General features: G+C 45.1%; 1 protein-coding gene across 2 annotated transcripts in view; it reads right to left on the bottom strand.

The window, feature by feature from the left end:
• UBTD1 (ubiquitin domain containing 1) overlaps positions 1 to 15,566 on the bottom strand; it is a 53,229-nt gene that overhangs the window by 35,359 nt on the left and 2,304 nt on the right. Inside the window, exon 2 of one of the 2 annotated variants that reach the window (XM_084904113.1) lies at positions 12,814 to 12,852. The exons of the other annotated variant lie outside the window; for it this stretch is intronic. The gene's annotated coding sequence lies outside the window, so the exon portion shown is untranslated. The remainder of the gene's footprint in view (positions 1 to 12,813; positions 12,853 to 15,566) is intronic. 2 annotated transcript variants of the gene reach the window in all.

Genomic DNA, 15,566 nt, shown 5'->3' with positions numbered 1-15,566 from the left:
AACCACCTTCCTAATCCACCCCAAAATGTACATGGGCCAAGCTGCCCACAGTTACCCACTTCCCCAACTGCTCTTTTCTTTCTCTTAGATGAGAGCTCAGCCTGAGTCCTGCCTACTGGTCTCTGCCCACACACAGCATCCCTCAGCGTGACCTAATCCTAGACCTAATCAGTCATTCAGACGCCCCCAGATTCAAGTTCCAGACAGGCATTGTTATTGACATAACCCCAGGTAACATGGAGTCAGCAGCAATGTCATCCACCTGGAAGGCTGGGCTGGCTGCTCGGAGCCAGCGTGAGGCCAGCAGCCGTCACACTGTGGCAGGTCTAGGAAGCAAGGCTCCCTGACCCCACAGAGGGGTCCCCATGCAGGTTGTCACACAGACAGCAACAGTAATAGGACTGCTTGCAATCTGCACAAGCTTTCCTGTGCACAAAGCATTGTCACGTACATAACCTTTGAACTTCCCCACATCTCTAGGAGGGGACTGGGCAGATATTGTTCCCATTTTGAAGATGAGGAAGCTGAGGTGACTGGAGCAGGGTCATAGTTCCTGAGAAGTGGAGTTGGTGGGCCCATGACCCATTCTCCAGCAGTCTCTTCCTTTATCCTAGAACTTCCCTTCTGCTCTAAATGTACACTCTTCTCCCAACTGAGAACAATGGCAAGCACTCTAGCAGCCTCACTGCTCTGGAGGCCATCTCTCTGCTTCGAAGAGCTTGCCTTCCCCAAATCCCCAGTGTTGCCAGGCCCTCGCCATGCTCCTACCCCTGCCTGCCACCTCTGTGGCCCTCCCTCTGCTTTGGCCAACCTGTCACCCAATCCTGTGGACTCTTCTTCCAAGGGGCTTTCACACCTCTTACACTTCTACTCTGGACTTGTCAAAACAGACCCTTCCCTACTGCATGAATACTGCTGGCCTGCTAGTTGGCCTTCCTGTCTTCTGTCCTACCTTGTCCCCTCCCTAGCCATCATTTTCATTCTTTGAAACCAGCAGTGCCCTCTCATCCTCCCATCCCCCTGGTCAAGTGTGCCTAGTGGCTCCCCATCACCTCCACACCCCTCCCTATAACTTAGCTATAAAGGTGTCTTTCAGAACTTAATGCCCACTCCTGAAGGTGCACACGCCTGCCCCGACCCCTCCCTGCACCCCTGCTTTAGCTCATACTGGTCCACTTCCTGAGCCCTTCCTCTAGTCCATCCTTCAAGGCTCCACTCTCCTGTATCCACAAGCATCGCCTGATGTAGTATACATGAGGAGACTGTTTCTTAATGCCTGTCCTGACCCAACCTCTAAAAGGGATGGCCTCACATCCCACAGGATCAGGCATCCCCCTCCCCCACCACCTTAGCTACCTGTACCTGGGTGGTCCCATGACCAAGAAAATAGAAAAGCCAAACCACTGGCTTCCAGAACTTGGCATTGGTGTGCTCAGCCACAGAATAAAGCAATTAGAGGAGAAGGCTGAGCCTACAGAGAGGGAAGCCAAGGTAGATGTTCAGATTAAAGCAGAGAGGCCATCGGCCCCCAAAAGACAGAGCTGCCTCCATTCCTGACTGCTGTCCGACGTCAGCTCCCATGAGGCCTTGCCATACTCCTGCCAACAAACACTCCTTCCCTGAACCCACTTAAGGAGTCCTCTTTGCTGTGTGGAAAGCTGTAGACACCAGCTCGGGGAGCCCTGTGCCCTCCGTCTGACAGCCCCAAACGGAAGAGCTGTGTACTGGCAACAAGCAGCTCTGCCAAGTGCCCCTTCTTTTCCTGTCTCCCCTGTCCATCTAGTAAGAGTTCCACACACATGGGAAGAGCTCCTCATTTAGGGCTGGAGGAGCAGGCTGCTTTGGGGCTGCCTGTGCGGCTCACAAGTTCTCTTCTAAAGCTGCCCCTAATCCACACAGTCAGGAATGGCTACTGCCAGGCATGCTCTGTTCATGTGACCCATCCCTATTGGGGCGGAGTGGACCAAGGGTAGAGACGTGATGACCTAAGCTGGGCCAATGGAACTCGCTCCCCTGGGAATCGAGACTTTGGACTAGAGGTCTGAGTCCCTCTGAGTGTGGCTGGAACTGCAGCAGAAGCACTTGGGGCCATGTGGGCTGAGGAAGGAGGAAGCCAAGCTGCAGAGACAAGAGCCAAAGGGGAGAATCTAACAAGACTTTTCCAATCCCTGCTCAAAGCCAGGGAGCAGCCCTGTCGTGGGTCCTGAGCCCTCTAACAAATCACCTCTTTTGCTTAAGCTAGGTTCAGTTGGTTTGTCACTTGTAATCAAGAGGTCTTAATGCAGCTGGGATCTCCCGTGTGCTCCTCCAGGAATACAAAGCAGGGGCTCAACAAACAAACTTGCTGAATGAAGGAAACTGGCCCTGGATTTTGGCTTTCTGATTTCTGCCAAAAGCACCACTGTGCTCTACAAAAACCCCACATAGAAAGTGTGTAACTCAGCCCCAGGCAACTTAACATAAATGTACTTTCTTTGCCTAAAATGCACTATATCCTCATTTTCATCTCTCTTTTTTTTTTTTTTTTTGGGGGGGTGGGGGGGGAAGCACTAAAAGGAAAAGCAGGTGGGGGCAGGCCAGAAAAAAACAGCCCATGGCAGTGCAGGCTACAAGTCAAACTGGATCTGCAAACTCTGTGTTACTGTCTCCTTCCCTCAACTACCTCCACTACAAAAAACTCTGCCCCAAAATCTCTGTCCTACGGGACTCCCCGTCTATACAAGGTGACCATCAAAGTCTCCAGAGGTGACAAAGCTTGAAACGCGGCCGACGGGTCATTTATTCCAGAGGCCATCACAAGGCCAGACCCATGAAGCCCAAAGCTGGAAGAAACCTCAGAGGGTGGTCTTGCCTAGCGATTTCCAAACAGGACCCAAAGACTTCAGGGGAACCTCTCTGGACCCCATCGCCCTGGCATCAACCAGTGCAGCACCCACTTGGTTGTATATATCAAGCTACCTTGTAAGCTTGCATTTGAAGGGATTCTATTGGCTTACAAAAATAGTACAGCCCAGCCAGTGTGGCTTAGGGGTTGAGTGTTGACCCAGGAACCAGAAAGTCATGGTTCAATTCGCGGTCTGGCACATGCGGTGTTGCGGGATCAATCCCCAGTAGGGTGCATACAGGAAGCAGCTGATCAGTGATTCTCCCTTATAGTTAATGTTTCTATCCTTCTCTCCCTCTCCCTTCCTCTCTCTGACATCAGTTGTTTTTTTTTTTAATATTTAAATTAAAAGAACATCGTATAAAATTCCAGAACCAGACCAATTCCTTCATCAGTCAGATGAGGAAGCATTCAGGGAATCATGGGTGCCATACACACTGGTGTCAAGTGGTAAAGCTGGAAGAGAATTCTGGCCGCCTGACTCTCCCCACTGCCTCTCTCCTGAGGCTGCTCCCTCAAAGGCTCACTCGGGCAGGGCCAGACCCTGGTCCTGTGTGGGTGAGCCCTGGCTGGGTAACACAGAGAGGACACTGAAGACACAATGCAGTGCCCACCATTGGGCACGGAGTCCGAGGTGACCCTGGCTGCATCAGCGGAAGGGCGATGAACAATATGGAACTGTCCTGATGCTAGAACTCTGCTATATATAGTTTCTCCCCTGAAATGACCTCACACAGCAGCAAAGCTTGTGGTGTGGCAAAACTGGCTATGTGTCCCCAACTCCAGAGAAGGAGAACACCGCTGAAGAACACAGGAGGGAAATGGGAAAGAAGGGGAGTCTGCAAGATAGGGGGTAGGGGAGCAAGCTTATGAGGCAAATGAAAATCATATTACTTGTTTCTCTCCAACCTTACCGTCCAAACTCTCCTCACTTACCCCCAATACCTGTCCTATCCCACCTTAACTCTTTCTAAACTGTCTATACATTGTCTTCGTCTCTGCTTGTCTGTACCCTTTCTGCTTGAAATGGTTTCACACTTTTGTCTTTGCTTCCTCCCCCCCAGACAGATGGAAAGCCACACATGTATAACATTTGCACACATTTGCAGGAACAAGGCAGGATGTAGTAGAAAGGGCACAGGAACTGGTGTCAGATTTCCTGGGTTCAATACCAGCTCTACCTCTTACTTGGCAGGGCAGACCAACAGCCTGACCAGAAGCTTGACCTCTCTGAACCAGTTCCTTTAGCCAAAGTCCTTAAAATTGCCAATACCCTTCCCCTAAATGATAAGGGTGGGTTCTGAGCAAGACTGCCAACCTCACAGTTTTTGAAGAAGTGATCGTTTTATCTCTAAAACTAAGGCTCCAGATCCAGCCTAAAAATTGAGTCCATCCATCCATACTCAAACTAGCACTGGGTGGTGGCTACATTCAGGAAGGACAGGGTCCATAGGCTGAAGTCTCTCCTTGGGTATGTCCTCTGACCCAGGGCCCCTGGCACAGACAAATGCCCAAGGAATGAGTGGTGCTCTCAGAAGTGGCGGGCTGAATCTCTCTGTCCAGGATGCAGGAAAAGTGTTTGACGGCCAACAATGGGCCAGGCATCCAGTCCCTAGATCTTCCATGGGGCACGTGTCACGGAAGGACAGAGCTAGACTGAGCTTCAAACAGGAAGGGTCGGCTGCAGATTAAAGGGCCTGATGAAGCTTTCCTTCAGCCTATTGACCCCAAAAACCAGCCCATCCTGCTCCCCAGGGAGAAGGCCCAAATAACAGTGCATACAGCCTGTGGCCGTTTTATGGTTTCATTTGGGGCCTTATAAAAAGCCATAATAACAATAAGCTTCCAGCCAAATAAGGCCCCCTTCTTCTCAGCAGCCAGCCCTGGCCTGGGCCATAAATAAGAACATCAAATTGGGCCAGACCACGGTGAGCTCTGGGTTCTGTGAACCTAATGTGAGAGCACAGAGGGAAGAAAAGCCATGAGCAACCAAAGAAGTAGGCCTGGGATGTAAACACAGCATTCAGAGTATCCCTGGCTCCCAGGACTGCCTCCTAGCTCACCCTGGACCCTCTGTGTCATGGATCTGCCCACTGGAGATGCTCAGGTGGAAGTGTGTTTGGCAAAGATAAAAAGAAATCACAGAAGCTCCAGTATTCATCACACTGTAATCTCCTTGAGGAAAGGAATGGACTCTCTATGATGTGCCCTGCGCACAGCACAGTGCCCAGCGTCAGGCAGATGCACTGGATATTTAGTTTCCCACGGTGGTTAAGGAACAGGCCTTGGGATATAACTACCAGGATTCCAACAACAGTTCATCTGCTTTCATGGACAAATGTCTTAACCTCCCTGAGCCTCAGTTTCTTCATCTATAAAGTGGAGTTAATTATACCTAACTTACAGGGCTGATGTGAAAACTGAAAGCAATAAAGTCCAACACCTAGTAGCATACCTAACACATATACAATAGAAAATTAATAAGTGATACCAATTTCAGTGATGATGATTCCTGAAGCTGCTGTGAGAGCTCGGGAAATGAACTGGTCAGTCAAATGACCGTCTATTCTGGAGAAAGAGTGCATTCTCTAAGTTAATAACCAATATCATGCAATATGCCATTTTACAGAGAACAGTGTGGTCTGTTTCCTAGACACAGCCTGGGAGTGGGGAGAGGTGGAAGAAGGGACAAATCCATGAAGGTTGTCACCAAGTGCACTTGCTGGCACATTCAAGATGTGCAGTGTGAGAACTGGCAGAAGTGGACTATTTGCTAGTCATGAGTGACAATGACGTCAGTAAACCAGCTCTACCTGTTTAGAGCCCAATGAGCCCTTAAATTGAAATTGACAGTGAGGTAGATATTGCATGGAAGGAACTCAGGGCTGAGAATCAAAAACAGTGGTCTAGAATACAAAACCTTTATTTCTCAGTGTTTAATGCACATAATAGTAGATAGCACTGGGCCTCTCCCCTTAAATGAGGATCATCTCAGTGAATTACTAAGAGGATTAGATGAGATGTGTATGAAGTACCTACTGCACAGCCTGCCACACAATAGTGGCTCAATAAATAGCAGTATCTAATAACTATAAAACAAATGTGTGTGTTTTTATTCTAGTTACAGGGGGCTGTGAGTTAAGTATTGATGTTTATCGCCAGTTTCTTGGAAGTTCATGGAGGAAGTGTTTGCAATTGACAAAGTGTGTCAGAGAAATATAGAAGGCTCTAGGGAGGAATCCCAGAGGATCCAGAGATATCTGACAAGCTGGGCCACAGCAAACTAAGGGCGCTCCAGAGCCTTGACCTATCAGGCAAAGAATATTTGCATCTGTAAGGCGATAGCCCAGAAAAGTAGCCCCTAGTTTTTGGAATAATCAAGAGTGTGGAGGTGTTGCAAGGGATTTGTTACTAACAAGAGTTGAAGTTTTTGTGAATGATTCACTTTTCTTTTTTAAAAAATGTAGTTGAATTCAAGGCTACCTTTATACAAACACCATTCTTGGGCAACTTGCTTCCAATTTGCTTTCCTGAACGAATGATTGTAATGACAAGAACAATAGATAACCAGTCAGTACTAGTATATTCATTGGAAATTAGGTTTTATATATAAACTTCATTGGCCTTGCTTCACACCTTGGAAAGGGAGTGACAGTTTGGAGACAGCTAGTGTAAATATAAGCATAGTGAAATATTAAAAAATAATAACTACCATTTATTGGGTATTTTAATATGTCCCAGGCACCATTTAAGGACTTTATGTTCATTAGCTCATTTAATTCTCATGACAACCCCACGGAGTAGGTGCTATTATCTCCATTTTACACATAAGAAAGGTGAGGCGCCCCCAAATCCAAAACAATTTGCTCGAGGCTAATGAGCTGGAGGAGCTGGGATAATAAAATGCAAATAGTTGCTACATGAATAAAATACTTGTCATAACTGCCATAATTATCTTCTACCAAAAGAAAACTATATCTTATAAAGATCCTCTTTGAAAGATCTCAGATATTGCAAATCAAAATAAATGCCTGGCCAGTGCTTTCTATTGTATATACTCTTGACTCCAGGGAAAGGATCAGAGAGTGGCCAAAACCTGATTTCCCAGGTGGGATAGGGGTGGGTACCTCCGCTCCTCCCAATACTCTAAGCTGAACAGGCATCAGTAGAATACAAATCCCCGAGGGAACACTGAATTTGGCCTTAGTTATTGTTATTAACAACCTACAGCTATCATTTGCTAAGCATCTGCAGTGTGTGGGCATCTTGCTGATCACTTTACACACAGGATCCCATATACTAGTAACTCTTCTTTTTTTTTTTTAAATATATATTTTATTGATTTTTGTACAGAGTGGAAGGGAGAGAGATAGAGAGTTCAAAACATCAATGAGAGAGAGTCATCGATCAGCTGCCTCTTGCACACCCCCTACTGGGGATATGCCCGCAACCAAGGTACATGCCCTTGACCGGAATCGAACCCGGGGCCCTTCAGTCCCCAAGCCGACACTCTATCCATTGAGCCAAACCAGTCCCGGCTATACTAGTAACTCTTGACTACCCTACCTTTGCCACCATTTTACAGATGTGGAAACTAAGGCTCTGACCTGAGGCTTTCTCACTACTCTATCACTTCTTTGTCAATAATCTTTAAAAAAAAAAAAATATATATATATATATATATATATATATATATATATATATATATATATATATATGATTGATTTTTTACAGAGAGGAAAAGAGAGGGATAGGGAGAAACATCAATCAGCTGCCTCTTGCACACTCCCTACTGGGGATGTGCCCGCAACCAAGGTACATGCCCTTGACCAGAATTGAACCTGGGGCCTTTCAGTCCTCAGGCTGATGCTCTATCCACTGAGCCAAACCGGTTTTGGCTGTCAATAATCTTGAGTAGCTTACTAAATCTCAGTATCCTCATCCATAAATCAGGAAAAATGATTCCTGCCCTGCCTACCTAACAGGGTGGCTGTGGTAACCAAATGATATATTATACTTGAGAAAGCACTTTGAAAACTGTAAAATGCTGAGCAGAGCAATGGATGGATCGTTAGTCTTATTAATTACAAAGAATGACACCTGATCCTGCAAGCACTTCACTAATGTGACGCTGTTGCTTCTTTTCCCTTGGGAATTTGGGAGTAATTCAGTCTGCAGAGCCAGGGCACTCTTTTCAAGTCCCTGGTATCTGGGAGTTGGAAAGAGGAGGTTCCATCTGGGAAGAGGAGGAGGAAACAACAATGCCTGCATTCTATTTGTTTCTCTTTAAGAACACAATCTTGGTTGAGATTCTACTGCTCCTAGTAAACTCAGCCTTCAAACAACATTCAATGAATATTTATTGAGCATCTACTATGTGCCAGGCATATGTGGCTCCTAAGTGTGCAGGCTAGGGTCTAGCTGCTGGAAAATTAAAGGAGGTGACAGAAACAGGAGGGAAGCAGAGTGGTCACTGTCCTTGAAGCCCTGCAGACTTCACAGCTGACCTCCTAGATTCTTTTCATGGGGGTTGGAGGAGGGACTCACAGCACAGTGGAATGAGCACTGGAATTGAGTCAGAGTACTTAAGCTGAGTTCCATGACCACCAGCAATCAATTTACCTTACTGGACATCAGCTTTCCCAAAGGTAAAATGAGTAAAAAATGTCCCCATAGGCAAAATAGGAAGAATCAAATAAGATGATGGTCTGAATGGATCTAGCATGTTGCCTGGAGGTACTCAATTAATAAACTCTTATTTTAAAAACCATTTTAATTCCAGGAAAAATAAACTACAGTGGCCAAAAGCCTGGGCTCTGAAATCAGACCACTTGGGTTCCAGTCCTGGCTCTGTCGTTTACAGCTGTGAACATAGGCAAGAGATGTTAACTTTCTAAGGTCTGATTTCTTCACCTGTAAAAAGGTGATAATATTAATAGTTGTGAGGATTGACCGAAATACTGCATGGTGATGTTCCCATGTTCCCGACACATGGTAAACACCCAGCTGTTGCTATTGCAGCTCTTCAAGCCCTAAAACCAACAAAACTCCATCCATTGGCTTGACTCTAGGATGCAGGCTACTTGGGGACAACTGGCTGCCTAAGCTTGGGCTCTGGTGCCAGCCTCCCAGAGGAGACAGGTACAAATGAGGCCACCCCTGTTCCCCACTGTCCCCACCCTTACCCTACAGCAAGAAGGTGCTCTATACCTTTTCCTTACAGGTTTCTCTTTCCAAGGGCAATAGGTGCAGGAGGTGAGGGCCTGGGGCTGGTCAGAGGTGTGGGAGCACATTTGTACTCATCCCCCTTCCTTGTGGGCTCAGAAAGCAGAGAGATCTTGTCCCCAGCAGCTCGGAGAGAAGCACATGGCCTTGAATAGCAGACAAGCACCAATTTACCATGTAACCATAACACTCCATCTCCATACCCTTCATTGAGCCCTACATTCTTCACTTGAACCACAGTCCTGCATCTCTCACATGCAAAAGGGAGCTAAAAAGAAGTGGCACTCAGAGTAAAAAAGCATTAGCATCTTTGGGAGCCAGATAAATGATAACACAGAAATGCTTTGCTTAACAGGAGACATCCATCCATCCATCCATCCATCCATCCATCCATCCATCCATCCATCCCAACTACTGACCACATAGTTAGAAATCAAATTCTGACTAACCAGAAAAATGTCACAGACTCTCCCCACCCCAAGCTCCATTTGCCGCTGGGAGACCTGTAAAGCTTCCCTTGAGCCCATCTACTCTTTCTCTAGGCATAATTAAAACAAGTTCAAGAAATGAGCTAAAACCGGTTTGGCTCAGTGGTAGAGCGTCGGTCTGCAGACTGAAAGGGCCCGGGTTCAATTCCGGTCAGGGGCATGTACATTGGTTGCGGCCACATTCCCGTTGGGGGGTGTGCAGGAGGCGGCTGGTCGATGTTTCTCTCTCATTGACGTTTCTGGCTCTCTATCTCTCTCCCTTCCTCTCTGTAAAAAATCAATAAAATATACTTAAAAAAATAAATAAAAGAAATGAGAGGGGCTGCTATTTGAACCCAGCAGAGAGTCACACACTCACACACACACACACACACACACACACACACACACACAAAAGACACACAGAAAATAACAAGTATTAGCATGGATGTGAAGAAATTGGAACCCTCATGCATTGCTGGTGGGAATGTAAAATGGTGCAGCCACTGAAGAAAACAGTACACTGTTTTCCTCAGAAATTAAAATATGATCCAGCATTCCACTTCTAGGCATACACACAAAAGAAATGAAAGCAGGGTCTCAAACACAAATTTGTACATTCGTGTTCATAGCAGTATAATTCACAATAGCCAAAAGGTGGAAGCAACCTAAGTGTCCTATGATGGCTTGTGGATAAGCAAAATGTAGTATATATAATACATACAATGGAGTATTATTCAGCCCTAAAAATAAGGAAAATTCTAACACATGCTACTACAACATGCATGAAACTTGATGATGCTATGCTGAGTGAAATAAGCCAGACACAGAAGAACAAATACTGTATGATTCCAGTTTGATGAGATACCTAAAGAAATCAAATTCATAGAGACAGAAAGTTGAATGGCAGTTGCAGGGGCTGAAAGAAGGGAGAATGGGGAGTTGGTGTTCAATGGGTACAAAGGTTCAGTTTGGGAAGATGAAACACGTTCTGGAGATGAATGGTGGTGATGGCTGTACGACAACATGAATGTACTCAATGTTACAGAACTGTACAGTTAAAAGTGATCAAAATTATAAATGTTATGTTATGTATATTTAATAATTTTTTACTAGGGAGAGGAGGAAGTGACCATTGACTATCAGGGAGAAGACAGAGCGACAATTATAGGTGGAAACATGAACCCCAAAAGCACAGCAGTAGAAAACCATTTAGTTTTGGACCTGCTGCCTTAGAGACTCATAAGCCCAAAGGCCTGATGCTATCATAACACAATAACTGATTAGGCAAGACCTGCTCTTCTAATCCAGAGCCAGGGACTGGACTCAAGAGCCTCCTTGCACCAGTGCTGCTGCCTGGGACCTGGAGGTAGGGTTCTGAACGGGCTCTACCTTGGCAATTTCCTTCTGCCTGCCACCAGTCTACCCCCGTCTCCCCTCTCCTTTCAGATATAAAGACTTTTTAGAGAAAGAAGTTTTTGATGTCTCCACCTTCACCAAGCAAGTGCTTTGTATATATAGATTCGAACTCACATTGCAAATTGCAGAGGTTATTCACACTCAGCATGGTTTGCTTAGAAGCATATCATCCATTTCAGAAAGAGTCACTTCCAAAAATGGTTTTAAAACATTTCTTTTATAGTTTTGTTCCTTTAAAAAGAGTAAACTTCAATGATATGGTGTGGGGGAAATCACTGGCTATGGTTTCTGCGTAAAAATTCTGTAGCTTTGGATAATAGAAACTATGTTCACAGTCTTTTTTCATCCAGGATCTCACTTGATTCTTACAACCTCTTTAGGAGGTCAGTAGGGTACAAATGGGGAAACTGAGTTCAGAGAGACCAAGAGGCTTGTCCAAAGTAACACACAATCAGGAAGGAGCAGAGAACCAAGGTTTATTTCCCATTAACGCCAGATGAGACTCTAAGTTGGGACCTCATATGTGAGCAGACAGTGTAGCCATAAAAGCAATTTTTAAAACAGTGTCAGCTTATTTTATCCCTAAACATCTCTCTGAAGTCAACTGGAGATATTATCATATTTTAATTTATCAAACAGAGGATCAACTGAGCACAAACAAACGACTGGCCAAGATCACCACTCAAAAAAGTAGCAGAGACTAGACCTCCTCCCTTTTCAATACATTTGACTTTGACCACTTCCCTCCAATGTCTTGGCCTCAGCGCACTCGGAATTTAAAGGAGCCCAGGCAGTTTTTATATAGGTTGCACCATATTTCTGTGAACTCAGCAGGGAGTAGATATACCTTTATTCTCTTTTGTTAATAGCTGGAAAAGAAAATAGAGGTTAAAGAAATCTTCAAGTTCCTTTCAACTCTAAAATTCTATGATTCTAAAAATTCCCCAACAAGTCAATGGGGTAGAGAGGCCTGGAATCCACATCACCCTCCTCCCTGCCTCAGCCTGTTAGCCTACCCCATCTCTTCCCCTTGAGTTTATGACTACAAATGCCATGTGTACCTGGGAGAGGTGTCCACTCTTACATAGATGCACACATAGAAAGTGCTACTCCCTGGCTAGAACCCTGGAAGAGGGCTTCACTTTGCTCTCTTGCTTCAGCCCTGGTATCTTCTAGAAAGAGGCTCCCAAACCACAGGGCATTATACCCCAGGTATTTGAGACTTTCCCTAGTTCTTGGGTGAGAGAGAAACCAGTCCCAGGAACAGAACACCACTCTGAGGTGGCAGCTTAAGTCTCTTCATCAAATACCTGCCTTAACACCCATCTAAGATGGGAACACAATCAGATCTGCTCATTCCTGCTTTTCTGTAAACCTCACCAATTCGGTCACACACACTAGTTTCAGCCAACAATATTAGGCATCTACTATACACCAGGCGCTGCTCTACATACCAGGGAATGAACAAATAAAAATCTCTGGCCATATCCAGTAGGAAAGACAGCCAATGTCAGGTAATGGTAATTGATGTAAAGAAAAATAAAATAGCGAACAGTGGTAGATAATGCTGAGAACAAGTGGTGAAGGGAAGGGGTCAATTTCTAAAAGAATAGCCTGAAAGGGCTTAACTGAAAAGGAATGTTCGAGGAGATGGAGGAGAAGACGGAGGGAGAGACCCATTCAGATATCAGAGGCTGGAACAGGGAATGAAGAGCAAAAGATGGTTTAAGAAAGTTAAGCTGGTGAAAACCCTATTATGTCTTGTAGGCCAACACAAGGAATGAGATGGGAGCAAAGAAGTAACAAAATCTGACTTACAGTTTACAGCATCACTCTTGCTGCTGAGCTCAAAATAGTCTGTCGGGAGACAAGGGAGGAAGTAGGAAGGTCAGTTAAGAGGCTAATGGTAGCTTAGACCAGGGTAAAAGTGGTGAAGATGGTAAGAGTCAGGTTCTGGATATAGTTAAGGCAAAGCCAACAAAATCTATTGATTAAGTGGATGTGGGATGTGAGAGAAAGGGAGGAGTCAGGGATGACTCTAGAATCTTAGGAGCCTGGGCAACTGGAAGCATTAAATCACCATTAGCTGAGATGGGAAAGTGTGGAAGGAGCAGGGGAGGGGATTCTACTTGGGGTATATTAATCTGAGAAGCCTTTTAGACATTAGATGTGTTATGTAGGCAGCAAACTATATAAGGCTCGACAGGATGGGCTGAAATGATAAATGTGGGTGTCCCCAGCATATATAACACACATAATTATATGTATAATCATACAGGATTTCCATGTATGATCACATGTATTTTGTAAGACTATATGTTTACTATCTGTCCCCCTAAACTGTAAGTTTCATGTGGCCAAGGACCAGGTCTGTTCACAGCCAGTAAGGTGCCTGGCACTTAGTAAATATTTACTGAGCAAATGGAGAAGTTGCCCAATTCCTCTCTCAAGAATAGCCACAGCAGCCCACACAATGAGAAGCTGACTCTTTGCCAAGCCCAACCAGCCCAAAACAGGGTCTGTCCATCCCTAGCTTGAGATTCCAGAATGTAAGTGGATACGCCTGGCACACCAGAGTCAGATATTTGGGTTTCAGCCCTGCCACATTCTCAAAGGGTGGAGCTGGGCAAGAGATTGGCCTGTTCTACCACCTCAATTTCATCCTGGGGTGGCCAGGGGAAAGGCTGCTTTACTCACTTCGTGGGCAGAGCTATGGACCTACCCAGGGTATATGTATGGGTTGGCAGGAGCCCCCCCAAAGGAGTAAACCCCCAAGTATTCTCTGAGGTATGCAAGGGCCACCCAGGATCTGAAGGGGAGAACATAGACCACTGGGTTTGCATTAAGAGTAACAGTTAAGGGGGATGGGCAGGAAGAGATTAACTGAAGAACATATATGCATTGCGCATGAACACAGACAATAGGGTGGTGAAGGCCTGGATCAGGGTGGGAACTGGATTATGGAGGACAAGAGGGGGAAAAGGAGGGACATCTGTAATACTCTCAATATTTAAGTTTTAAAAATGAATAACAGGTTTTCTTGTTTTTTAAATATATTTTTATTTATTTCAGAGAGGAAGGGAGAGGGAGAGAGAGATAGAAACATCAATGATAAAGATAATCATTGATCGGCTGCCTCCTACATGTCCCCAATTGGGGATCTAGCCCGCAACTCAGGCATGTGTCCTTGATCGAAATCGAACCTGGGACCCTTCAGTCCATAATCCGACACTCTATCCACTGAGCCCAATCAGTTAGGGCTGAATAAGTTTTTAAAAAGTGACAATCACAAAACTTGATGAGATGAGAGGACCGCCTAATTCTTCCAGCTAATGCAATACTGCCTGACCAGCGGATGTCAAGTCTCTGCTTCACCTGTCAAGTGACTAGGAAGACAGAATTTAGGCCAAAGAGTGACAATGCACAAGATTTCAACTTTCAAGTTGGATGGTGAAGATGACCCTTTGTGAAGATGATCACAATGGCTCTAATGCTATAGTATAACCCCCTTCCCTTTCTAAAATATTAAAAGTGTGGCCCAGGGTCACCCAGCTACAGGCCCAGGACTACAGCTCATATGCTAGCTCTCTGTGAGGCTTTCTTCCATTACATCAGTGACCAAGGAAAGGGAAGCATTAATGCATTACAGTGGGAGCTAGGGGAATTTTAAGCATTAGTGTTACAACACAAACTTGTCCTTAGCAAACTGTCCTATAGATGTTACAGGAATGCCACGTGCACACAGATTAAGAAGGATTCCTTCCCTTATACCAAACTTGTCATCTTATAATTTCCCTTGGCTTTGGATATTATTAATAAGGCTATTTATAGCTGGGACTCACAGAATTGCAAAAATGATACACTAGAAGGTAGAAAATGTAGAAATATACTTCAGTAAAATGTTTACATGAAAAATTCAAACGGTAAGATGAAGTTGAGGCAGCTTTCTAAAGTCAACAAATTTTGAGTGCTTCCTTTGTATAAGTCACTGTGCTAAGTGTCGAGTATTTATGTGTGCATGTGTATATGGTTAAATGAATGAATGAGAAAGACAGACAGACATACACACACACACACACACACATGAATAAGAAAGAACCAAACTCTTCAAGGCTTGCAATGTAGTTGCTGATATAAGACTGTAAACATCAAAGAAATGACTAATAATACGGAGTAGATAATTGTTAAGTAAGTGGCATGATGTGTCTGAACAAGTTCTCAGATGGAGCAATCAGATCTACTGAGGAAAGGGTGAAACTGTCAGGCAAGGCGCTTGTAGAAAAATATTGGGTTTGAGGTGGACCTTAAGGGAAGAAAGGCTCTTAATAGGCAAGGGGAAAGAGCAGGAGCAAACACTGGTGGCCTGAGTATCAGGGAAGAGGAAGAAATCATGCCTTCAATGGAAGGATTGGACCGGACTTGAACAACCTGGAGTTAAAGTTCTTGTAGACATGGGGGGGGGGGGTACAAATTTTTTTCTGAACGTAGAACTACATGGTTTGGAAAAGGTTAATTTAATAAACATCTGGGGGTTGCTCACCATGTACAGGCACTAGATGAATGACGGAAGA

The sequence above is a fragment of the Pipistrellus hanaki genome (genome assembly GCF_964339955.1).
Source record: "Pipistrellus hanaki genome assembly, chromosome: 14".
In the NCBI taxonomy this organism is placed as follows: domain Eukaryota; kingdom Metazoa; phylum Chordata; class Mammalia; order Chiroptera; family Vespertilionidae; genus Pipistrellus; species Pipistrellus hanaki.
This window is presented reverse-complemented; position numbering and strand designations above follow the sequence as displayed.